The 19,290-nt window shown below is 44.3% G+C and overlaps 1 long non-coding RNA gene across 2 annotated transcripts in view; it reads left to right on the top strand.

The window, feature by feature from the left end:
- Positions 1 to 12,228, top strand: part of LOC115030888 (uncharacterized) — a 35,524-nt gene extending 23,296 nt beyond the window's left edge. Inside the window, exons 2-3 of one of the 2 annotated variants that reach the window (XR_003836475.2) lie at positions 3,490 to 3,533; positions 10,926 to 12,228. This is a non-coding gene — a long non-coding RNA (uncharacterized LOC115030888). Of the gene's footprint in view, positions 1 to 3,489; positions 3,534 to 9,520; positions 9,643 to 10,925 lie in introns of those variants that run through there. The other variant, XR_003836476.2, reaches the window with a different exon arrangement.
- Positions 12,229 to 19,290: the final 7,062 nt, after the last annotated feature.

Here is a 19,290-nt window from a genome sequence, read left to right as displayed (position 1 = left end):
TGGGGAATGTAGGTTCCATTTTACAGGAGGGAAAATTAAGGCCAAAGAAGGATCAAAGTAGGTGCGTGAGGTGTCAAAGCAGAGAAAGTAGACTTCGTGCTGCAGAGTGAAAGAAAGAACAGTATGAGCTATCCAGGCAGCTGGACTGCTTTTGAGCCTAGGATATGCCTTTGTTAAACTAGAGACTTACACCTATTCATAGCCAGAGTAAGAAGAAAAGACTAGTTTTTAGAAACCAACATTTCACAAGAAAGTTTTGAGTCACCGTGTGTGCCCAGGGTCACATACACGGGTACCCGTGCATGTGGTGCCACTTTGGAGTTCTTTATTTAGTCTTTTGTAGGATTCAGACTGAGAGTGATAAAGGAACATTTGAAACCAGGCTGGGCCAGATAAACTCAGTAATCAGGAAGATCAACTGAAGCGCAGCACTGTGTATATACAGAGACAGGAGGCATACAGAGATGCTGGTGTGTGAACTTCAATGGAGGACCAGATTGGAAGGGAGCTCCAATTGCAGAAGAGAGCTCATTTTGATGAAATATTGGGTGATGCTTTGGACCCCAAAGGAAATGAGACTCTGGTCAGGGAGGTATGTGCCACCTTCAAGCTTATAACATATTAGCGTATCTGCACCTTGGTTTCCAAGGTATTTGGGAAGCTGAGCACAAGGCATTGCTGCCTTGATATTCACAGTGACAGGTCTGGAACTACATCCCTCCACTTTATCCTACAGGCCAAGGAAGAGAGGTTACTCATTACACTCCCACTTGGAGGAGGCTGACAGTGCTCAGTACTGCAGACATGCTTCAAAATATCACACACAAAAGAAGCCATCAGATTCCTAAGGGGAGCCGCTGGAGTCCCCTCCAAGCTGGCTGTTAACATCAGAGATGACTGTCATGGCTCCCCTTTCACAGCAGAAGCACGAAATCTACATTCATTTCTGGCTGGCCAGGGTTTCTTCTCCATGTCCATCTGTCTGGCTCTCCCTTGCCCTTTGACGGCTGTCCTGACAAGGGGAGCCTGCCAGGATGTTCTGATGAGCTGCTGCTCTGATCCCGACTTAAACTCCAATGAGCTGCTGCAGATGGTAAAGAGCCAGGAGTGAAGTCTGGTGTGATGTCCTGGTACACTGGGGAGATGATTCATATAACGTGCGCCCCTCAGGGTCCTTGGTTAAATCCCAGCCCAGCACCCTGCCCAAAGTGGAACTCTGAAGTCCAGCCAAAGAGGGTTACTATTTCTGTTTTAGCAAACAACTAGAGAGTCCATTCTATCACCAGAGATATTACCTGCTGGGAAAGACGGAATCTATGATGTGTATAGTAAGAAAGTCCAGCCAAGGTTGGACCTGACTCTCATATTACAAGGATGCTTTCAGCAATCAGTGACATTTTTTTTTTTTTATCACTTGAGAGGCCAAAGGCCTCCGGAAAGGAAATACGGCTCTTTTCAAAGGCCTGGTGGTGGGTGGTGAGGGGCTGAGAGCCAGGACTGATGCCAGGCTAGGAGGGCCCTTGTTCAGCTTCACATTCTCTCTTTCAGACAGGAGGGAGACTCAGCAGAGAGGAGATGCTGTCTTGTTTCATTCTAGCCAGCTACAATGGGGCCTCCCTGTTTTTTTCCTTCCCTTTTTGCCTTTGTCTGGCATTTAGCATATGGACAGACTATCTCCATCTAGATTTCTTGTGGCACTCCCTTCTCTCACCGGCCCCATTCTCTGCTTCGGGGGACACTCATGTTCTCTCTTGCTGTGTTTCAGTCCAGGATTAAGTGAAGCTCCCCCCCCAACCCCCCCAACCCCCCGGTGCTTAATTAGGTGAGCCTGGGTGGGGAAACTTGGGACTTGCATCCAGGCCTGGCCAGAGAGATGGGTTGAAGTGTAGGCCTGTAAGCCAAACTGCTGTAATTAGAGCCAAACTGGAACTTCCATTGGAACTTTCTGGAAGGGGAGGTATTTTTTCATCTGGAGCTGATGAGACACTAGCCAGGAGCTTCCAGGCCCATCACTGTGAGAAAGATGGAGACATTGGCAAGAAAAGAGAGGCACGGGTAGAGATGGATTTCTGGTGGTGGTGTTTGTATACTGGGTTCCCATCTGAGGTCGGGATCTAGGCCTGGACTCTCAACTATGACCCAGGGAAGTTTCCTCTTGGCTTCATCTGCTGCATTTTCTTGCCGCTGTAACTGACCCCATCACACTGGTATGTTAAGTCAACATTTCTGTGTCTTTCCCCCAAACTTGAGGCTTCACAGTCCTTACTTTTCTTCCCTGTCACCACTCAGAGTTTCTGCTTAAGCTGGGTTTCAGCTGTGATCTCCGTAGAGGTGACCCATATGTGTGAGTTAGCATATCTTTCCTTACACATGCTATCTTAGTTAGGGTTTTACTGCTTTGAACAAACACCATTACCAAGGCAACTCTTATAAAGGACAGCATTTAATTGGGGCTGGTTTATAGGTTCAGAGATTCAGTCCATTATCATCAAGGTGGGAGCATGGCAGCATCCAGGCAGGTATGAAACTGGAGGAGCCAAGAGTTCCAACTCTTGTTCGGAAGGCAACTAGGAGAAGACTGGCTTCCAGGAAGCTAGGACGAGGGTCTTAAGGCCCACACCCACAGTAACACACATACTCTAACAAGGCCACACCTACTCCAACAAGGTCACACCTACTCCAACAACACTTCCTAATAGTGCCATTCCCTGGGCCAAGCATATATAAACCATCATACAGGTACAGGCTTATATTGTATACATGCACAGCTGGATAATGTCAACACGATCTACCTCATCCATGGGAAGGATACCACTCCAACTTCCTCTTCTTCAACACTGGCATCTGTTAACCATAGCTCAAATTCAGAAAAATAATAATAAAAAGAAAAATAATACCTAAAACAAGATAAAAACAAAAATAAACAAACATGAATAGAACAAACTAAGCAAGAGAGAGAGAGAGAGAGGGAGAGAGAGAGAATGAGAGCACAAAAAACAGAAACAGAGACACACAAGTTGGTATGCACACAAATCTTATGAAGACACAAAATCAGAAACAATAATATATAAGCAAAAAGACTCATGGGGTAGGGGAAGCCCACACAAAGCATTATGGGATAAGACAAAACAAAACAAAGCTCCAAAAATACCACTGAGTTAACTTTGTGTTGGTCCTCGGTTGCTGGGCATGGGGCCTCCTCTTAAATGTGGTTTGTTTCCCAATGACACTTCATTGGAGAAAACTAATTTTCATTTTTGTGTGGTTATCAATTGGAGAAGGCTTGTGGCCTAGGGAGTGGGACTAATGCCTACTTTCCTTCCCAGTGCTGAGATACCATTTGGCTTAGACCTAAGCAGGCTCTGTGTATTCTACAGGAGTCTGTGAGTTCCTACGTGCAATTGGTCCTGTTGTTTTTTGAAGGCCTTGTTTCCTTGGTGTCCTCCATCCCTTCTGGCTCTTACAAACTTTCTGCCTCTTCTTTCCCAGGCTTCCCTAAGTCGAAGGTTTTGATGGAGACATCTCATTTAGGGGTAAGTGTTCCAGCGTCTCCCTCTCTGCATCTTGTCTGGCTCTGGGTCTCCGGATGTGTTCCCATCTGCTTCAGGAGGATGCTTCTCTGATGATGGCTGAAGAAGATACTGGTCTATAAATATAGTAGACTATTGTTAACAGTCATTGCTAACAATATTATGTATGTAGCATATTGCTACATATCTTTAGCAAAGCAGTAATATTTGATTTTCCACAGGTCTCTGGCCTATCTGGAGTTGAACATTGACTTGTTTCCAATTCCCTGCAGATTTATTATCACTATTTTATACATTCTGAATGAGTATTATGAAGTACACAAATCCCAGTAATGGTTATATAGCTCTTGTCCATTATTCCTTATAGTCTTTTTCTATTTGTATCTATTTGATTTCATTAGATATTGAAATTGACATTTTAGCCCATGATTCATATTACCCTTGAGTATATTTTGTCCTTCACCTCTGTTTTTAGCTTTTCTCTTATCAGCCACATATAGTTAATATGCATGCAAAAGCAATGTTAGCAAAGTGGTCTCTCTTGAAGTGTATTTCTTTTTTTTTTTTTTTTGTTTTGTTTTGTTTTGTTTTTTGAGACAGGGTTTCTCTGTGTAGCCCTGGCTGTCCTGGCACTCACTTTGTAGACCAGGCTGGCCTCGAACTCAGAAATCTGCCTGCCTCTGCCTCCCGAGTGCTGGGATTAAAGGCGTGCGCCACCACGCCCGGCTGAAGTGTATTTCTTTGTACCATAGATATCTCAGATCTATCATTCATCTCTGTTTATCATCTGTCTGTCTTATCTATCTATCTATCTATCTATCTATCTATCTATCTATCTATCTATCTATCTATCTATCATTCAGCATCTATAATCTTCCCTTGAACAAAACAAATATATTTTGTTTATTTTTTTTCATCTCCTAGGTTTCTATCCATCTTGTGTTGATATTATTTAAAACATCTGTTCTGTGTTACTATTGATGTCACTCGTTTTATGTCATTGGCTGTTTGTTGTTCCATGTTGTTCCATTTGTATTCCATATTCCTCCCCCCCCAAGAAACTTGAATTTATTTCTTATCTGAGTTTTTTTAGTATAGAAAACCTGCTAAAGTCTTTCACGCTTACAGTGTGTCTGTCTATGGAATCTTCATATTTAAACCATAATTTGAATGCAGTGTTCTGTAATAGAGTTGTATTTTCCTCGTTGCTATTGGGCTCATTATTTTAAAAAAAATTTTTTTTGGCTTTTACACATCATCTCCCTGTATTCACATCTGTTGTCAATAATTCTAAAGTCAGGAAGGTTATTTTATCTTTCCCTCTGGAAGTTTCTAGAATTTTTCTTCCTTATTGATTGTCTTACATTTCATTTTAATATGTCAAAGTATTGATTTTTCTCATTTGTCTTATTCAAAACTTTCTAAGTTCTCTCAGTCTCTAATTATGAGAAATTGACTAATCGTTGCCTTTCAAATATATCTCTCATGGTGTCTGACTGCCTCCCTCCCCATATTCCTGCATGGAGTCTGTCTACCCATACCCTACACCCTGAACTCCTGCATGGTGTCTGTATGTCTGCTCACACTCCACACCCTGAACTGCATGGTGTCTGTCTACCTACCCACTCACTACTCCCCCTCCACTATTCAGGTATTAACATCTCTTCTAGGTTTTTGCTAATGATTTCTAGGTTTTTACGTACTAGGTATCACTCTATAACCTACACTGACCTGACACTCACCACTTAGCTGGCTTTGAATTCCTGGTGATCCTCCTGCTTCAGCCTCCCAAGGGCTAGCTGGGATGATATGAATGAGTCACCACACTGAGCTTCTCTTATGTTTTCCTTGCCACTACCTACTTTCTATAGATAGCTTCATAATTCATCACCCTACATCACTATTTGTCTCTGTCTTTCCTATTGTTTTTCTATGATGTTCCTCGTATTAACTGTTAAGTTTTTCCATGATTAAAATCACTGCTTTTTTTTTTTAAAGAAACTTCCTTTTCACTTCTCATTTCTTCCTTTTGTTGCCAATTTTATCTACTTGAGGATATTTATTATTTTTGTTTAACTCTCTCAATCAGTCTGTTATAATAAATCTGCTTCTTGTGGTCCAAATTGTTTAGCCAGCAGACCTTCCTTCCTGCTGGCTGAGCAAGTTAGGTACTGAGTCTATGGGCCTATGAACTCAGCTTCCCCCAGAGGCAACATGGTTATCTGCATTTACAGAATGTCTCAAAATGCACTTTAAGAAGAAGGCCAGGTCACTAGCACCAAGTTTTAAATCCTACAGAATCATAGCCTAGCATCTCAGCTTTTTATCTACATCATCAGTTCACAGTGATGGCCCAGATCATCCTGTCCTTAAATGATCAGAGAAAAGCAATGTGGGAAGGAAATGAGCTCTACAGATCAGTTCTTAAAAAGCCATTGAAGGGATATGAAGTCAACGTAGTGAGTCAAGCATCACTTTAAAAAATTAAAAATAAACAGAATAGAATAGGTTGAAAACCATAGAGGGCCCCTCCCAAGTAAACACATTGTTTTATGTAACATTCTTTCATGAGCATACAGCTACGAGTTTGCATGGAGTCACCAGATAAAATGTAGACCTTATTGTAGGCCAAGTCCAAATCGGTTTGCAGAATGCGGCTTCTGGTTGTAGAGCACCAAACCTGACAGGCTGCGGGTGAAGAGACATGGAGGCCAGCTGGCTAGGCTACCCTTCCCATCAGCTCGTTGTCCTGTAGGGTGTTGGCAGAGCTTTTATAGCTCAGGGCACAACTAAACTCACGGCACAACGACTACCTGGCTGATCTGCCAGCTTCTTTTGCACAGCGAAGCCAACATTTACTCTCTCAAAGTAATGTGGGGAAGAACAGGACCCAGGGCTTCTCACCCTGTTCTCCATCACTGTCCCTGTACCCTGCCACATGGCAGCAGTTCCACTGTGTACCCAAACCTGGTCTTCTATTCATGCAGTGTTTTTCAGGTCAATCGTGCTAGCAGGAGCCAGCGGTCCATATTGGCAGTAGCATACACCTTACCTGCAACGTTACCCAGGGCTGCCGCGGTCCTGTACCATGTTCTGCAGCATGCTATGTCCCTGGCAGACTTCACCCCTTCTCCATGCCCTTGCATGCCCCTGCTGGGGCTTTCACTCTTCCTCCATGGACTATCTAATTTGACATCTGCCTTTGCCTGTGATTATTGGAACCTCAAGTCCTGCCAACAGCGACATCCAACGCTAAACAATCACTTGTTGAAAGCCTGACAAGTCCACCCAGGTTAATGCTCTGAAAAGATGAGAGAGGTGTGAACAAATGACTGGCTTCATCCGTCTCAGGGCCTGGGACTCTGATGGGAAGTTATTTTCCTTTCCTCTTACTAGTGTTTCAAATACTGGTCACACTCGTCGTGGGTTCATTGCCTGGGGAATGGCCTGGATGTTCAGATAATCATCTTCTAAATAGTTTCTTTTTTTCCCCCTTTCTATTATGAGTTTTGGAATTTGGCCAACGACTGAGCAACAGGCAGGCATCTGACTCGGGGCAGGGGCAGGGGCAGGGGGAGGAAGCGGATGGTGCTGGGTTACATTAGTAAATGACTGTATATTAGATGCAGGTGGCATCCCTCAATTTCCCGGCCTGGCAGAAAGCTTTTAATAAAATAGTGAGGTGGGAGAGGCTGCTTTTGACATAGTGTCATGGACTTTCTGGGAGTGGAGGTGGGGTGAGGACAAGGCTGGAGAGCTTGTTTAGTGGTCACAGTTGTAAGGGCCACAGACAGCTCTCAGATCGACAGCTATGTGGCAGGTGGGCCATCTGTGGGCCACTTGCCCCATGAAGAGATCAAATTATTGGTCTAGGGTTTCCATTCCCTCATGTGCTATTATACCTGCATGGCCCTACCAAGAACTGGTTTGAGCACACACACCACACCACACCACACCCCCCACCAGACATCTTGACTGTAGGCTGGGCCATGTGATTCACTTCGACCAATGGCAATGGGAGATTAGTGGCTATGACATGAACACAGTCTAGAAATAGGGTGAATCCCCCTCTTTTGCTTTCATCATAGGAAAAATTCATCTTTAGTAAGTGCTGATTCAGGAAGATGGGAGATATGCAGAGGAGAGATAACCTGTGTGGTAGGGCCAATCTCAGCAAGACCAACTATTTTAGTGCATAAACGTGTAAGGGAGAAAGGACTATAAGGCATGTATAGCTTTTATCTGAGGTATTTTGTGTGTAGCTATTTGTTATGCAGCAAATCTGACTGATACTCACTTAGTGCTGCTTTTGGCTAAAAGGTGGAGGAGAAAGGTTCTTTGAAAACTTTTGAATTTTAATTATATTATATGTGTGGATCTGTATGGGGATATGTGTATGTGTCTGACTGCCCAAGGAGGCCTGAAGAGGCCACCCTTTCCTCTAGAACTGAAGTTTTAGGCAATTGTGAGATGTCCTATGTGGGTGCTGGGAACTGAACCCTGAGTTGGTCCCTGAACTTATAAAGTACAGCTGCTAAAGTGATGTTGGTGCTGAGGAAATATTTAAATTACTGTTTTCTATGGGAAGATAGTGAATAAGGGCACTCATGTGCAGTTGACAAGGCAGAGAAAACCTATACAGCATGATGGCTCTGGCCATTCCAGAGTGTATCATTTTCCAGGGAGTAGACAGTAAGAGTTCTTACCATACATGCACACAAAGACAGCCTTGTGAGGGGATGGATGCTAATTGGATGGATTTTGATGGTTACTCCACAATGTATACACATACCAAAGCCATAATGTACATCTTGACTATTCATACACTCTGGCAATTACATCTCAATAAAAATCAAAAGAAAAAGAAAAGTCTAAATGTAGCGCTAAGCTCTTGAAAGCATGTGGCTGGCAAGGGCAGTGGGGGTGGACCCTGGCAATGGCCAAGGAGGGCAAGGGGGTTTGAGGGGTGGGCTGTAGGGAACAAGGAAGCGGTACTTCAAATGCCATAGTGGAAGGTCAGAGTGAAGATATTGGGTTTGTGTCTAATTGTGCTCATTGTGGGAGAAGGCGTGGACTTTATTGGAAATGAGCAGAAAGTCCATGTTTCTGGGGTCACTGGGGCTCCTAAACCAGCACAGCCAGTTGAAGTTCTTTGATCTGAGCCATACACAGCTCAGGCTTTAACACTTACCACAGGAGATGTTCAGCAAATCCACCTATAATTGATAGATAACCAGGAAACCTCCAATGTACACAGCACTTCCCTTAATTAATGAAATTACCCCAGAATGAAAACGTAACCTATTTTATCAGGTGGGAATGAGCCTGAAACCACTCAATGGCTCCCTAAATGTTCTGATGGTGAGATTGATACCAGCCGGAAGCATCTTCCGTGGTCCAGGGCTAGGAGCGTGTATCATTCCTCAGGCACCGCGGAGTGCCAAGCTAGGTTCTTTTGAAATAAAAATGATGCCGAAGCAGGAGCCCAGATAATCTGGGACATAGCTCAGCTCCAAAGTCACAGCTAGTCTTGACAGGAAAACTACAGGGGAAGTATCAGCGATATCGCTCTAGGCTTTTTCCTGCATGGGTTTTCGAGGCCGTGTCCCCGTATTAAGAAATCAGTACTTGATCGTGCCATGGACTACGAGCAGTGCTTTCTTGATTTGACCCAGAAGAGTGTTGGAAATAACAGATGCTCATCTGGCTGCATTGGAAGTCTACAGCAGGCAGCATCTCTGGTCAGAGGCCACCCAGACTCTTATTGTTACGGTTTGAATTACGTTTTCCACAAATGCCTATCTGGAAGTCCTAACCCTGGTACCTGAGAATGTGACTTTATCTAGTAGCTAAAAGGAAGTTCTTAGGATGAGCCCTAATCCAATATGGCTGGTATCCTTAAAAGAGGAGGCAATGTGGAGACGAATACGGGAAGGAAGTGGGGTGAAAAGGAAAGCAGTAATCTAAATGATGCTTCCTTCCTAACTCAGCAAACAGCACCGACTGCCAGCCAGCAAGCAGCCAGGAGCCCAGAGAGGACTGGGGCAGATTCTCTCTTCCATCCCCAGGAAGCGCCAACTCTTCAGAGCTACATTTCAGAAGCCCCGTCTCCAGAACTGTGAGACTCTTACTGTGGCTTTCCAGCCACCTTGGTAGTGGTGCTTTGTAAGCAGAGCTTTAGCGGCTGCACACCTGCGGACTCACAGCCAATGAAAGCCCGGCTTCCTTGTTTTAGTAGCAGAGACTTCCATATCTATTATAGCTTTGGATCTTGCTCTAAGTACTTTCCTTCCATATACCATGCATTTCTCATAAGAACACTGTGAAAAGGGAGCTTTAAGTAGTCTTACTTTGCACATGAGGAAATTTAGGCTCAGAGAGATTCAATAACATGCCCACCCACTGTAACAGCTGATGTGTGGTACAGCCAGCAGGCAAACCCAGGCAGATTGGCTCCAGAGCCCGGGTACTACCTTCCCATATGTGTGGTACAGGCCACTTCCAAAGCAGCTCCCCAGTTTTAGAGAAAGCTGGAACCTGGGAACCTTTTCTTTGCGTGCACTAGCAGAGTGACTGTGTTTCTAATCCCATAGGGTAGCCTCTGTCTCTCTCAGTTGCTAGAGTCTTGCCTTCCTCCAGCAATCTCCTAATGGATGTGCCCTAGTTCATCCAAGTCGTCACTAACTACCATAGTATTTAAACCGAGGCAGATCCTCGGATGTGGTCTGTTCAACTGGAAAATTAAGAAGTTATCAAATATGATGATCTAAATATGATATGGATTTTTATGTTGCATTACACTAATGATCACATATTAAATAAACCTGTGGACAACTAAAAGACACCATCAGAATCTACAGCCATTAAGCAGGTATCCCCACGTCTAGAAGGTTTTTTATTGTTTTTTTTTATTTTAATTTTAATTTTTAGCTGAAGTAATGGATTTTGCATTTGTTCCTAATCATTTTGTTTACACACACACACACACAAGCATTTTAGACTGTTAACGTTATTTGAATCTTGATTGTATAATCCCTGACCACTTATCATCAGACAGTGGATTTCGTTACTGGGGTTTGTTGTGAACATCTAATCTCCAAAGTTATGTCATTTCTGCTTAACTCAAGATGACTTAAGGCAAGCATTGACCTTAACGTGAGCATTTCAGGTGTGTGTGTGTGTGTGTGTGTGTGTGTGTGTGTGTATGTCTGTGTGCTTGTGTGTGTGTGTGTGTATAAGGCTGTATGTACATGTCTGTGTGTCGGTGTATGTGTCAGTGTCTCTCACTCTCTGTGTATACTAGAATATGAAATATATTATAACATTTAAAAAGTTGATTTTCTGTACTTTTTCTTGATTTTTGTTAAGTTCCTTATTTCCTCTTCCTATTTTCAGAATAGGATATTGAAGCTCCTAAGATCTGGACAGACCTTCTTAGAGGCTCCATACAATGTTACATTCTTTTTGAAGATCTCCTATGTAGCCAGGAACCAATCCCAATTGGCCTTACTTCAGGGTTTCTACAAGATCCTGTTTGACAAAATCCCTTCATTCCGGGAGAGAAGGAAGGATTAAAAGGCATTCTTAGCTTTTTACAACAAACTCTGGAATCATCGGGTTATCTTTATGTTTCTGACCGTGCACCCTCATCTACAAGAACGACTGAGCCTCAAACCCATTTCCAAGTCTCCTTTTCTGTAACAGGCGACTTTTGTCTTACAACCATTTTTGCTTTTCTGTTACTCGATGGGATGTCCTCCATTGCAACTTACTGTCCCCAGACAGTAGTTCCCACTTCTGCTTGCTACTTCGTGAGCCATCTGCATTTCTCAGGAACACAGCTGTTTATTATGGCCCATACAGCTGATTGCAATCAATTTTTATCTGGGTACTTGAATTTCTGTGAGGCCATCTCTTTTATAGATCTTAAAATCTGTTTTCTTGGGACTGGAAGTTCACAGAGTCATGTTTAGAGACATCTTTCACACACAGGAGGGCATGATACCACTTACATGCTAAACACTGTCAGAGCCAAAATATTCTTTCTAATGTACATAATGCCATTGTGTGTTGGCCCCTGATTTGTATTAGACATTCAACTTCCCACCCTCAGTACATCTCCAATGACTTGAAGAAGTTTGTTGAATCTCTGGTTTCAGGGATGCATTCAATGGGTCCTGGCAACCTCATTTCCTAGTCAATACCGCTGGAAAAAAGAACTAGGGCCATCCATGCTTTATGGATCTCTGTGAACAGTAAGTACAGTGGGGATGGGGGACTTAAGTTGGTCAAAAATATGGAGGAGGAGAGTTCTTATTTCCCAGATGGGAAGAATTTTTTTCTTGGCCACTGAGCATGAATGAGGAAAAAATGCAGCCCTGGATAACTGTGAACCTCCCATGACAAAGGAGACTGCCTGAATACAAAGCCAACACAGCCAGAGGGAACAGAAGGGGAGATGTAGAGCAGCAGAGCCCACACCACTATGTGCCTGCCACCCCCATGTGAAGAAATAATCCCCCTGCTGTTTGTACCTCCAAGGGTCAATCAAATACACCTGAGCCATACCTGGAGACAAGAGGCATCCTGTCAGGTGTGGGGCCCCTGAGGCAGGCTTGCATGGTCAAACCCTGGCTTTTATATGTTGAAATGGCGGCTCTGTTTCTGGAGTGCCACGGAAGTGTTTGTTTCTTATTGATTGAAGAAGAAGGAGAAGAAAAAGGAGGAGGAGGAGGAGGAGGAGGAGGAAGAGGAGGAAGAGGAAGAAGAGGAAGCAGTAGCTAGAGACAGTCCCTGAGTCTCAATTTATCCTTCCCCACACACCCAGTGTTTTCTCCAATTTTAACCTAATGTTCCATTTATCTTTACTGCAAAGTAAGGCTGCTCATACATTGTTCTCGTCATGTCTTGTCAGTGGTGCATATCCCAAATCTGCCGCTGATCTGGTAAAATGGCCTAAATTACACTGGGGAAGAAACACTTTGTTTTGTTTTGCTTTGCTTTGTTTTGTTTTGACATAATTTAGGCATGTATGACTGAAAAGATAAAAGTAAAATAAAACCTTGGGACCTTTTGTCCATAAATGACTACTCGTAGTAGAAAAGTATTTTCTTCAGAAACATCTCCCATGTCATGGGGAACGGGTTGGATTCCATGCTTTATGTAACATTTCTAATGAACTGCCTTATCAGGAGTGGCAACACGTCAATCAGGCTGCACTCCTCTGATGTGGCGTAGGCTCATTGTCTTCATGGTTGATGGGACCAGATTAGCAGTTGAGACTTTCACTCTCTGCCTTCATAGCCACTTAATTTTATTGTCTAGCCCTGGGAATCCTGGCGTCCCCAATCTAAACTCTCTGGGTGACATAGACCTCTGTCTATCAGTAGTTTGGGTCAAGGTGGAGGATGCTTTGTTTGGCAAGAGCAAGGTGTCGTTGGGGGCAGGGAACCGATTCTTGGAAACAATAAACTTCAAAACCTCAAAGCAGAACTCTCAGGTTTTCTTTTGGCAGAACTTTGTAGTGTGTGTGTGTGTGTGTGTGTGTGTGTGTGTGTGTGTGCTCATGCATGCACGAGTGTTTCATAAACAAGCAACAAACAACGCAAGAGCTGTGTTCACGGGACGGACTGCACATACTCTTGCTAAGTGAGAGCTAATAAATCACCCTTCTCAGGTGGAATCTTTTATTTATGCTTTGGGATTCCAGTTTACCGAGAAAGCTTTGGTTTTCCTTTTTGGCTTTGTCTAAGCTGTGCTTTAGCAAGCAATTCAAATCCAGTTGACATTTACTAGTGAGGACACAGCTTGCTCCGATCTCATGCTATGGTCCAGCTGCTGGCACACCGGAGTTGCTATGGGTGTTCCCATTTGTGATTACCTGTGCAGTGGGTGGCAGAGGGTGTGGCTGCCAATGTGCTGTTTGTAAGTTAGTGGTACTTGTGAACTCCTCCTATGCTGCAGGAATTAGTTATCCAGGGTCTTATTTGGTCTTTTAAAACAGTTATCACCTACAATCTGAGCAAGCAGAAGGGGCTATCAAAACCAGGAAATCAAGACTGTGGTGATGGGTTGTGCTGAGAACAGCCACGTTTGCCAAGGCATCTTACCATGCTTGGCATTTCATGCTCACAGGAATGCAGGCTCTCAGGACTCACATCCAGTTCTCCACATCTACCTTAAAGAAAAGCAATGCCAGGCTGCAGGAGTCATTCCCAACCAAGGTTGCTCAGTTAAAGTGTTCTCAGTCCTGAGGCTCAGAGCTTCGGAGTGCCACTCTCCCCAGCACCGAAGATTCAGTTTTAAACTCTAAGATCATGCCTTCTGCCCTTGACGTTGATTTTTATTTTTTCTTGAATGTTTTAATTTAAATTTTTGTGTGTAAGTGGCTGGTGTGCTAGAGTGCACAGGCACATGCACTCATGCAAGAGAGAGAGGGGAAGAGGGGGGGAGGGGGGAGAGAGAGGGAGAGAGAATATATCAGTATATGTGCTATGATGCTCCCGTGGAGGTCAGAGGACCATTTTGTGGAAGTCAGTTGATTCTCCCTGTTTATTTTATTTGAGATCTGTGGTCCAAACACAGGTTGCCAGGCTTGGGTGGCAGGCAGCTTTACCCACTGATCCATCTCACTCTCTTGGCACTGAGTTTTAAAGATACTCTGTGGAGATTCCGTGTAACTTGTTCTGATTGAAAGTGGTACTGGTTGCTTGGTGTCTTGAGGGATATGCCTCTTCAATCCTTTTTAAGCAGGATGGTGGAGATAGTTCTAGAAAGAACGCTCATTTCACTCTGTCTTCAGAGGTCTGGAGATACCTATTCTCTCAGGGTGGAGCCTCTTCAGGGTTAGAGTTGACAGGACCTTTTGATGTCATTAGCTGTCACATGGAGGAGTTAGAAAGCTTCAAGGCTCTTTCAGCATCTAAAACTATTTTGTCCTGATAACCATATTTCCTGGGACTCTCCCTTGTGACTTCTAGAAGTCATACAGTTGATCATCTTTTGGCTGTCTATTCTGTGCTGGCAGGGCTCAGTCCCTACTTTGGCAGTCTCTCCATGTTCTTCTTGCTTATAGACTGTGTTTGGAAACAGTCAGTTTTGCTGAAAACAATGATGGACAAAAGAGATGGGAGTAGCCCCTTTCTCCTCGAGCTCCGCAGTTCTTACAGACACTTCCATCGAGTGGATGCCGCACACAGGTGGTTCCTTTTAAACTTGAATCAATATGCTGTAGAAGTCATGCTATTAGCATTGGAAATCTGTGGAGCAGAATGTGAAGGACTCACCCCCAAAGAACAACCCCACCCTGCACCTTGTGTTGCTGCCAAAATACCAGCTTGCTGCTCTGTTGGGGGAAGATAATCTTCTATTCAGGTCTGTTTTTGTCTCTGAGGGTCTCCTCTTGGTGGCTCAGTGCTCACTTACTCTTTTTGGACAGTGATTCCCCCAACCCCCTTTGCCTTTCTTGTGCATTGGGATACTCTAGAAAGCTGTTTAGAGCTGTGAACCTTGCTGCCCTTCCTGTTTCTTCTCCCTGCTTGGTGTCCTTAGTTCTTCGCTGCAGAGTTTCTTGCTGCCTCACTGTTCATTTCACATCCATGGTTTGGCTTGAAGACAACAACTGCAACAGCCATTGATGAAGCCACTATGTTATTGAGATTGCCATGCTCTGGCTCAGCACTACACAGCTAGAAAACCAAGCTTTTGCAGACCACACTGTCCTCTTTCCAATTTCCTGTGTGGTTCCTCACACTATCCACAGCCTGGGCCCATTCATAATTAAGCCTGTGCAACTTCGAGGTTGCCTTGATCTTCTTCCGATCTGTCCGAAGTACACTCTGTCTATTGGTAAAGTCACAGATGTTGACCACTGTTGGATATTAACTAACCCAAGTTTTTCATCTCATACATGGCAGTGAGAGGCTATAGAGTTAGCTAAGGAAGGTCAAGTGTGACAGAAGAATAAACAGAAGAAAGATCATAACAGTCTAGAACTCAAGCCCAAACTGGTAAGGAATTAAATGCCTCTACCAAATCTCTCGCGCTCATTGAGTATCAGTTTCATTTGCTCTAATATAACAATCAGAGTTCCTACACTATTATGCATGGGTAGTGTCTACCTGGTATAGGTTTACTAATGGATGTCTCTTATCATGATTGGGCTAATCAGTTGACAAGTCATCTTGCATGGATACAGTGTGAGCACGATCAAGCAGAAAGCAGCCGGTTAGGATGTGCTAGAAGGAAGAAGAGGGAATGTACTTTGTGCTTCCTTCTCTCTCCATGATCTCATCCATCCCAAAGGCTTTCAGTGTCAGAGTGTGGGAAGGGACACAGAACCCACTCTGGGTATGATTCAATCCAAAGAAACTGAGTTTTATAATAGCTGAAGGGTCAAGGAGCTGGGGGTTAGGAGCTCCCAGTGTTAATCTTGGCTACCTGCAGCACTACAGCCCCCTAATTGAAGTGTCACTGTAGGTTTTAAGTCCATGGGAAGCCAATACCACAAGCCAACTATTGTTCCAGGAGAGATGACTCACTGACACTTGCCTGGAAACCCCTGTGGCTGTCCACTCTGCAATGATAATGATGCGGAGAACTCTGCCTTCAAATCTTGAGCAAGTGTTCTAAGGCTCACACCACACGGAGAGACTTGTGGTAAATGTGACTCCAAGATCCTCCCATGTGACACAGACTAGAGCAGGAGGTGGCTTTGGCACAGAGTCTTCAGCTGACCATGATGTTCTGTGTATATCTTTTGAAACATTTTCTCATCCTTACCACATGCCGAACGCTTTGACAAGGAAGAACACATGAGGTCAGGATAGAAATAGATTGACCATATGACTGTGAGTACTGACTGCAAGGTCCTTATGTTTATGCTTATAAAGTAGTATTCGGGGTGGAGGGGGAAGCTGGGTCCATTTCTCAATAGTTAGGAGGACTGGCTACTCTTCCAGAAGACTGGGGTTTGATTCCTAGTAACCACATGGAGGCTTACGACTGTGTGTTAACTCCAGTTTTATGAGATCTAACACCCTCTTTTGACCTCTGAGGGCACTAGGCATGAACATAACACTTGCACACACACATGATACATGCAGGAATGCATGCACGTGCATGCATGTAAAATACACATACACACAAAGTGAGATAAAAAATTTAAAAATTAGTTTAAAAGGAGAGAAGTGGAAAATGAGGAGAGGGCTTCTTTATTTTCTTCCAGCCCCCTAAATTTTTTTTGTAAGAGAGCAAGCCTTAAAATTCCCGTTAAGTGGTCCTGAGCTGGCTAAGTTTGAAAGGTCTGTACTTGTGTAAAGGCGGGAACTCACTCATAAACCAACCAACAGTCCCCAGGTATTTGGGGCAGTAAGTTACTTCTAGATGATTAATACAATGGAGAAAAATATTTTTCTTTTAAATGTAAAAGAGAGATGATCCTGGCAATAGAGAAATAATTTTAAATAGTTTATCTGATTTCTCATTCTTTTTCTTCTTTTAGCCCCTCTCTTTTTTTAAAAAAATCATTTTCTCAACCTCTGGTCCTCCATTTTTATCCTTGTAATTGTGTAATTTCTCTCCACTTTCCTTGTATTCCCTGCTCATGGAAGTTTGCCCAGAGCTGGTGACAACCCCCAGCCCCCATACTGCCTGCAAGCATGAGAGACTAGCCACAGCTGGGATGACCCTGTCCTCTACTGCCTGTATGCAAGTAAATCATGTACAGATAGTGGGAGTAGTTTTAGGAATGCCCCCTCCTCCCAGGATCCTCCTCCACCGAATACATCTTCATCACTAGATTTCAAATTCAGATGATGTACAGGAAGAGATAACAGCCATTTTTTTCAGCATCCTTTCCTCCCATGGAAACTTCCCCATTCCACCCAATGGGAAAGGAGTGAGGTTATTAGGACTTTTTTTCCTTACAAAGTGTGCACACTGAGGCCCAGGAGTAGAGCGTGCCAGATGTTGTAAGAACATGACCGCTCAGTCCCTTTGGCCACACATGCTGAAGTCATGAAGTTGGGAAACCTGACTCAGGAGTGGCCATCCAGTGTGTGCTGACGAAGCAGCAACTGCCCTGGGTCAACTGGCAATGCAGCCCGTCCCTCGCCCAAGTCTGGCTGGACACGTGCTTGACAAGGGGCAGTCAGAGGGGACCAGAGACTTAGGACTGTTTGCAGCCATTCCAGTATACACTGAAGGGCTAAAAGGTTCAAGGGAGCTGAGGACCGTGTCTGCAGGTGGAGAGGAAGGCCTGGCTGATGCTGTTTCTTTCTAAGCAGCAGACACGCATCCTGTGTGAATGGTGGGGAGACGGATGTTCTTTTCTCAAACAAAGATAGGGAGGTTAAGCTGAGAGGGATCAAGGATGGGTATGGTTCTGTTTTCTGTGACATCTTTATGGACATTACAATGTGAATTAGTCATCACTTTCTATAAAAAAATAAACGGAGAAACCAGAGGGAACAAGATTTTAAATAGAGTCTGTAGGCTCAGCTTGTTCCTCACTGAGGCCAGTTACAATCAGTTCCTACTCTGCCCTGCGCTCTGATTCCAGGTCTAAGTGGTCCATTTTCACATTTACACCAAGCATTAAAAAAAAAAAAAAAGACTCAGAAGACTTGTGTTCTATGCTCACTGCCTTTGCTCTTGATAAACCTTTGCAGCAACAGAATTCTTTCCTGTCACTTCTAATCAGTCCTGGAATGTCTTCCAGGACTGCCAGCATCTCAATACCCTCCTGGGCTCCACTGGAGGGACAGTGTCCGGGTCGTTGACTACTAAAACTGACCTCTCTGTTATAGTCTAGTTTTCAAGTGGGTTTGGCCAGGAACCCAGGAACCTTGTTGTAAATGCAGACTCCCGGCTCCACTCTCTGAAAATCCAGGTGAAACCCCACTGTACTTCCACTGAGCCTCCAGGTGAGACAAGCAGTTGCTAAGTCACTGGGATGCCAGGCACAGCTGCGTGGGAATTCTTCCTACAGTGCACTTGTACATGGCTTCCTCTCATGCTCCCCCTACTCAGACATTTGCTAACAGAAGTTCTTTGCCTGCCTATCAGAGCGCTCTCGCTCTCGCTCTCTCTCTCTCTCTCTCTCTCTCTCTCTCTCTCTCTCTCTCTCTCTCTCTCTCTCGTTTTTACAGCTAGCTTTCTGCAGAACAGAAAAAAAAAAAAAAGAATTGAACTTAAATGTAGCCAAACAATTTTTACCAGAGCAGTAAAGTCATTTCCTCATTGAGCTCTGCTCGGGGGCAGATCTAAGAAGCTCCATTCATGCTGAACTATTAAACAAATTTAGTCACCGCCCAATTCTTCTTCTTCAAAATTTACCCTACCAGAGACCTCAGCCACTAGGTGAGATCAAGTCTCTCTGGCAGTCTTCAGACCTGAGTCCCCAGGGGTGGAAGGAGACTGGCTGAGAGCCTAGTGCCCAGTTGGCCCTGTTATGCGTTGCCTGCCTGGTGGCGTTCCCAGCTTCACGACATGGGTGGTCTGTATGCTGGCAGAGCCCAAGGCTGCGGGAGTCCACAGTCCCCTCTCGGGAACGTGACGAATGGCCTCGCTGACAAAAGCCTGCTCTGCTTTCCATCTCAGAGTCATGAAGGGTTTCGTGTTCAAAGCAGGAGAAGAAACCGCAGGAACCAGACACAACACACATCGGCCACAAGCGACGCGGCCATTTTCTCATCTCAGACACCGGACCTGCAAAGGTGAAAGAAAAATGGCTTGGTTAGAATTCTTTGATGAAAATCAA

Source organism: Mus caroli, unplaced genomic scaffold (genome assembly GCF_978045245.1).
Source record: "Mus caroli unplaced genomic scaffold, Mus_caroli_1 scaffold_6, whole genome shotgun sequence".
Taxonomy (NCBI): domain Eukaryota; kingdom Metazoa; phylum Chordata; class Mammalia; order Rodentia; family Muridae; genus Mus; species Mus caroli.
This window is presented reverse-complemented; position numbering and strand designations above follow the sequence as displayed.